This window comes from Lipotes vexillifer, unplaced genomic scaffold (assembly GCF_000442215.2).
Source record: "Lipotes vexillifer unplaced genomic scaffold, Lipotes_vexillifer_v1.1 scaffold102, whole genome shotgun sequence".
NCBI lineage: Eukaryota > Metazoa > Chordata > Mammalia > Artiodactyla > Lipotidae > Lipotes > Lipotes vexillifer.
Window position 1 is genome coordinate 3,558,724 of NW_006786541.1, and position 7,217 is coordinate 3,565,940.

General features: G+C 38.4%; 1 protein-coding gene across 1 annotated transcript in view; it reads right to left on the minus strand.

The window, feature by feature from the left end:
- The window catches only part of FAM81A (family with sequence similarity 81 member A), an 82,293-nt gene that overhangs the window by 47,121 nt on the left and 27,955 nt on the right, over nt 1–7,217 (minus strand). The window lies entirely within an intron of this gene.

Consider the following 7,217-nt stretch of genomic DNA (forward strand, 5'->3'; position numbering starts at 1 on the left):
TTGCGGAGCACAGGCTCCGGACGCGCAGGCTCAGCGGCCATGGCTCACGGGCCTAGCCGCTCCATGGCATGTGGGATCTTCCTGGACCGCGGCACGCACCCGTGTCCCCTGCATCGGCAGGCGGACTCTCAACCACTGCGCCACCAGGGAAGCCCAGGGACAGATTTTTACAAAACAAATACCCAGTAGAATTTTACTGAGTGAACTGAAAAACCAGTGTAAACCAGTAATGAAAATAACCTAAAAACCAGGCAATTTACAGAAGAAATTCATTAAGAATCTATAGACAAAAAATACACCTTTGATATCACTTAAATACAATTTGAGTATCTTCACATCTCTTTGCTTTAAATATGCATATTGCCTTTGCATAACATCCACCCTCCTAATTTTATATTGCTTATATATAAAGACTTCCTTTTAGTACTTTTAATCTACACCATGATTTCATTTTAACAGTTTGGCTACAATGTGACAATTCTGATGTCTCATTAAGCATCCTAATTTTGGTTATGTTTGGGTAAACATGCTTAGGCTCACAATATATATAAAACTAGGTAATTAGTGTTTCATAAAAAAGTCTATTAAATTTCCAAACTTTCTTCTGTTACTTTATAATGATATATAATTATTACCAGTTACAAAAAAGTAAATGCTCATATATGCAAAGTAAATTTTTTCCCAGAATTAGATTTTACTCAGACTTCCCTCTCTACAACGGAAATCATCTATTCATTTGCAAACTGCACACTCCAAAAATATATGTAAATGGAAGAGTGCTGTCTGGTTAAGGGAAGAATAATCATTACATAAAATGTGTTTCAGATGGAAAAACTCACTGCATTTTAAATTATTTAAAAATCATCTTAAACACACACTACAGAAAAATCATGCTAAAAACACATCTTAAAGAAAAATAATTAGCAAAAGCCTAAATGACTAATGACTTTGGACTCCTAGGTATGTTTGTTATTAACTGTAATTATCTAAGCAGTTCAGTGAACTCACACCAAAGGAATGAGGGGGCAAGGGAGAACTCAGTGAGAACTAAAGCTTTAATTACCTAGTTTCATGAAGAAATTCTTCCTGAGGGAGTAGAAATACTCAGAAAGCAAAGAATGACTGAATAGCACTGCCTGTCACATTTGAGAGTTGGTTACCTAAGATCGGGGTTCTAGAGGAGCTTCCAAGAGGCAAAGTAGAAAAGTGAAAGGAGCTTATCTTTGGAGTTTAACAGTCTGGGTTTGTCTCAGCACTGCCACTTACTGGCCTTGAGATCTCAGAGAAGTCTCTTCACTTCCCTGGGCCTAGGATGTCTCATCTGAAAAGGATGCAGTTTGCACAAATGACCTCACAGTCTCTTCTAGTTCTTTTTGCTACCATAAGATCTGCAATGGGCTTCAGTCTGCAATAGGCACTTATTCACTTAATAAGCATTCATGGCATTTTGCTCTAAACATTGTGCTGGACAATGTGAAGGTGAGTAAGACAAAGTTCCTTTCTTTTTTTTTTTTTAAACATCTTTATTGGAGTATAATTGCTTTACAATGTTGTGTTAGTTTCTGCTGTATAACAAAGTGTAACAGCTATACGTATACCTATATCCCCATACCCCCTCCCTCTTGCGTCTCCCTCCCACCCTCCCTATCCCACCCTTTTCTTTTTTGAAGGGCTCCTATTCTATCAGGGGATACAGACTTGCAAAGAAACAATGTCAGTCCTATTCAGTAAATACTACGGTAACAGTATCAAGTGCTGGGTGCCCAGGATACATTAAGGAAAACAGAACTGGGGCCAGGGAGGGAACTGGTAGCGAGGGCTTCCTAGAATGAAGGAACTTCTCAACAGCTCTGAGGGCTCAGCTGAGGTTGTAAATTATATATTTTAAATGGTTCTGATGGTTGGATTAGTACAAAGGGAAAGTTATTCCCCAGATCCCACAACTGCAGCTAAAGCACTATCCCCTCTTACGGGGACAGAAAAAATTCAGTCCAGTGCTTTCTAAGGGTAGAGTTACACTCTCTGCTTTGACCTGAGGACAGTAATGTGGAATTGACTACCTCCAGTCTCTGGTCTGTCCGCCACCCACATAAACAAAGAGAACCCAGCAGAGTACACATAGAGAAATGGGGAGGTCACACTACCTCCTAACATGAAACATAGGGGTGTTTGCATTTTTTTGTGACACATTTCTTGCCACTGGTGGAGGGAATAGGAATCTGAGAATCATTATTTATCCCCAATCACTTTGATTTTATCTATCGCCCTCTCTAGATTTGAGTGCAGCAGGGCTATCAGCCCGCTAATATATCTCTCTTTTCAAAACTGAAATGTTTAAGTTGGGGTTTTTAAATTTTGTGACGGTGTCAACTTGGGGTTGCCAAGTTATTCAGCCTCTGGGATAAAATTGCTTTAGCACTCAAATATAAAACTGGAAAGATCATTCTAAATATAGACACCACCTTCCAAAAACAAGTTAATTATCTACAGCAATCTCTTAAGCGTTCTATGCCCCTTGGATACCATTAGAGTTCTTTAGCTGCCGGCAATTGAACCTGACTCTGGCTAACTTAGTTGGAAAATCTGGAATTTATTGGAAGGATATAGGGGAGAAGTGCACACAATCAGCAGGGTAGCTGGGGATCCAGACTGAGAAAAAGACACGAAAGGTATTTCTGGGACTTCCCTGGCGGTCCAGTGGTTAAGACTCTGCCTTCCAATGCAGGGGGTGTGGGTTCGATCCCTGGTTGGGGAGCTAAGATCCCACATGCCTCATGGCCAAAAAAGCCAAAACATAAAACACTGTAACAAATTCAATAAAGACTTTGAAATTGGTTCACATCAAAAAAAAAAAAAAAGAGAGAGAGAGAGAGAAAAGAAAAGGTATTTCCTAGGGTCCAGGCAGCAGGAACCACTGCCCAGCATCCTACAGGTACAGCTGCAGGGATGGCACTCCTGTCATTGGAACACTCTGCACAAATTTCAAGCTCCAAAGGGAAATAAAATTGCTATGACCCAAAGAAATTGGAATGGATGCCATCAGTCACCAAAGCAACAAAGATCCATGACATCCCCTTATAACAAATATATGGTCCTTTTCTTTAAACATCAAAAGGAGAGACCAGAAATTTTAGAACCCTGAAGACAAATGTACTTCAATTAGAGTACAACTCTGAGTAAATCTCTGTCCTTAGTAAAGTGTATGTGGTAATGTGAAAGGACAGTGAAAACTGTTAATCATGTGGTACACTAGGACCTCACTTAGGTATAAGCCGAGTGAGGATCATCAAAAAAGGAAATCAACTATGCAAACAGTAGCCATAAAAGAGCCAGAATAGCTATATTAATATAAGACAAAATAGACTTTAAGACAAGAAATATTACTAGAGATAAAGAGACATCTTATAATGACAGAAGAATCACTACCTCAGGAAAATATACACGTTATAAATGTATACACACGTAATAACAAAGCCCCCAAATACATGAAGTGAAACTCACAGAACTGAAAGGAGCAACAGACAATTCAACAATAAAAACTGGATATTTCAGTAACTGAAAGAGAGTCTCAATAAATTTAAAGTGATTAAAAATATACAAAGTATGTTCTCTGCCCACGTGAAATTAAATTAGAGATTCACAACAGAAATAAATTTGGGGAAACCGCAAACATCTGGAAATTAAATAACACACTTCTTTTTTTTTTTTTTTTTGCGGCACGCGGGCCTCTCACTGCTGTGGCCTCTCCCGCAGCGGAGCACAGGACCCGGACGCGCAGGCCCAGCGGCCATGGCCCACGGGCCCAGCCGCTCCGCAGCATGTGGGATCTTCCCGGACCGGGGCACGAACCCGCGTCCCCTGCATCGGCAGGCGGACTCTCAACCACTGCGCCACCAGGGAAGCCCTAAATAACACACTTCTAAGTAACACATGCACCAAAAAAAGAAATCACAAAGGAAACTTTAATATTTTGAACTGAACGAAAACAAAAACACAACATACCAAAACTCATGGAAGCAGCCAAAGCAGTGCTTAGAGGACACATTATGGCTTTAAACACCACTATCAGAAAAGAAGAAAGATCTCAAAGCAATTCCCTAAGTTTCCACGTTAAGAAACTAGAAAAAGGAAAACAAACTAAAGCAAGCAGAGAAAAAGGAAACAATATAGAATTGAAAGCAATGAAATATAAAACAAAAAAGCAAATAGGAAAAGATAATAAAACCAAGAATTGATTCTTTGAAACAATCAAAGACTCAATATTAAGATAGAAATTCTCCCCTAATTGATCTCATTCAAAGCAGTCTCTGTCAAAATCTCAGCAGGCTTTTTATAGAAACTGACGAGCTAATCCTAAAATCTATATGAAAATGCAAAGGACCTAGAATAGCTGAAACAATTTTGAAAAAAAGAGCAAAGTTGGAGAACTTATACTACATGATTTCAAAATGATCTGAAATCATGATTTCTCTAAAGCTAGAAATTAAGGCAATGTGGTATTACCATAGGAAAGCCATAAAGATCAAAGGAATTTAGAAATTAACCCTTAAGTTTTATGATCCATTCTTTTTTAACAAAGGGACAAATGGGAAAATGATAAATTTTTTTCATATGATATTCAAGGAAAATCTAACTTAGATCTTTACTCTCACTTCATACATGAAAATTAACTCAAAATGGATCATAAACCTAAAGGTAAAAACTAAAATTAACTTTTGAAGTAAACAGAGCAGAAAAGCCTTGTGACCTTGGGTTAAGCAAACAGTTCTTAAGACATAACACCAAAAATATAAACCATAAAAGAACCTGATAAGCCGGACTTCATTAAAATTTGTAAAATTTGTGCTTCAAAAGACACCATTGGAAGAATGAAAATACAAGCCAAAGAATGAAAGAAAATATTTTGCAAATCACGTATCTGTAAGGGACCTGTATTTAGACTATATAAAGAAAATTTACAACTCAATAACAAGACAAATAACCTAATTTAAAAATGGATTCTAGGACTTCCCTGGTGGCACAGTGGTTAAGAATCCGCCTGCTAATGCAGGGGACACGGGTTCGAGCCCTGGTGCGGGAAGATCCCACATGCCGCGGAGCAACTAAGCTCGTGCACCACAACTACTGAGCCTGCGCTCTAGAGCCCGTGAGCCACAACCACTGAGCCCATATGCCACAACTACGGAAGCCCATGCACCTAGAGCCCGTGCTCCGCAACAAGAGAAGCCACTGCAATGAGGAGCCCGCGCACCGCAACGAAGAGTAGCCCCCGCTCGCCGCAACTAGAGAAAGCCCGCGCGCAGCGATGAAGACCCAATGCAGCCAAAACTAAGTAAATAAATTTATAAAAAATAAATAAATTACTAAATTAAAAAAAAATGGATTCTGACACATGCTACAACATGGATAAATCTTGAAAACGTTACGCTAAGTGAAATGACCCATACACAAAAGGGCAAATATTGTGTGATTGCACTTATGTGATATACCTAGAATAGGGAAATTCATAGAGACAGAGAGTAGAACAGAGGTCACCTGGGGCTTGAGGTGAGAGTGGAATGGAGAATTATTGTTTAGTGGGAACAGAGTTTCTGTTTGGGATAATCGAAAAGTTTTGAAGACCGATAGTGGTGATGGTTGCATACAACACTGTGAATGTAATTTATGTCAATGAACTGCACACTTTAAAATGGTTAAAGTGATAAATATCTTACACACAATAAAAAAATAATTTTTAAAAATGGGCAGAAGACTCGAGTAGACACTTCACCAAAGAAGACACACAAATGACTGATAAGGACATGAAAAAGTGCTCAACATCATTAGTCATTAGGGAAATGCAAATTAATAGTGCAATGAAATACCACTACACATCCGCTATAATGACTATAATCAAAAAGACAGATAATAGCAAGTGTTGGTGAGGATGTGGAGAAACTGGAACCCTCACACATTGCTGGTAGGATTGTAAAATGGTATAGCCACTCTGGAAAAATGTTTGGCTATGTTTTAAAAAGTTAAACACAAGCTTACTGCAAGACTCAGCAAGTCCACGCCTAGCAATTTACCCAAGAGAAATGAAAATATACCTCCACACAAAGACATGCACACATGTTCACAGCAGCTTTATTCACAATAGCTAAAAACTGGAAACAACCCAAATGTCCATCAACTAATAAATGGATAAAAGGAATGCTGCATATTCGTACAATAGGATACTACTGGGACATAAATATAAATGAAATATTGATACATTCCAGAACATGGCTGAACCTCAAAAAGATTATGCTAAGTGCAAGAAGCCGGATGCAAAGGACTTCAGATTGTAAGATTCCATTTATACAAAATGTTCAGAAAAGACAAATTACTTATATAGACAGAAAGCAGATTAGTGGTTGCCTGGGTCTGGGGTAGAAGGAGGGATTATCGGCAAACAGGCTTATATAAATTTGTGGAGTAATTGAAAGGTTTTACAACTGAACTGTGTTGATGGTTGCACAAATTGTACACTTACAATGGGTGGATTTTTGTGGCTTTTAAGTTATACCTCAATAAAGCTATTTAAATAAATAAATACAAATCTGACATTGGAAAAAAATGAGCCTTGATTTCAGGAAGCATAACTAAAATACAATATCCAGGGAATTCCCTGGTGGTCCAGTGGTTAGGACTCCACGCTTTCACTGCTGAGGGAGCGGGTTCAATCCCTGGATGGGGAACTAACATCCCACAAGCTGTGTGGCACAGCCAAAAAAAAAAAAAAAAAAAAAAAAATCTCCATGATGTGAAATAAAGATTTTCCTTAATCTAGCCATATATCTTTTATTCATACATTTTCAAACTACACATGTAGGATACTGACATTATTCAGTGACGTTAGCCCAGGCCCCTAAATGCTCTTAAGCTTTCTGAATTAAATTCTGTGGTCCCTGCGACTGCTCAATAAAAAGCAGTATATTTACAAACTCTAAAAATAGACAATATTGGCTTTTTATTGGGTTCATTTTAGAGAAAAATAAAGCAATAAAAGGGAGTCCGAGAAGCGATTCACATCCCTAGATTGTCTGAGTAATAAACTGTATTATATATAACCATTATGACCTAGAAACATTTAATCTGAAGCATCAAAGGCTGACCTAGTAATTGATTTAATAGCTGTCTTCAGCTACATGAAGGGTATTACAGGGAAACTATCTGACTGGTTCTTCTCTCTTTCC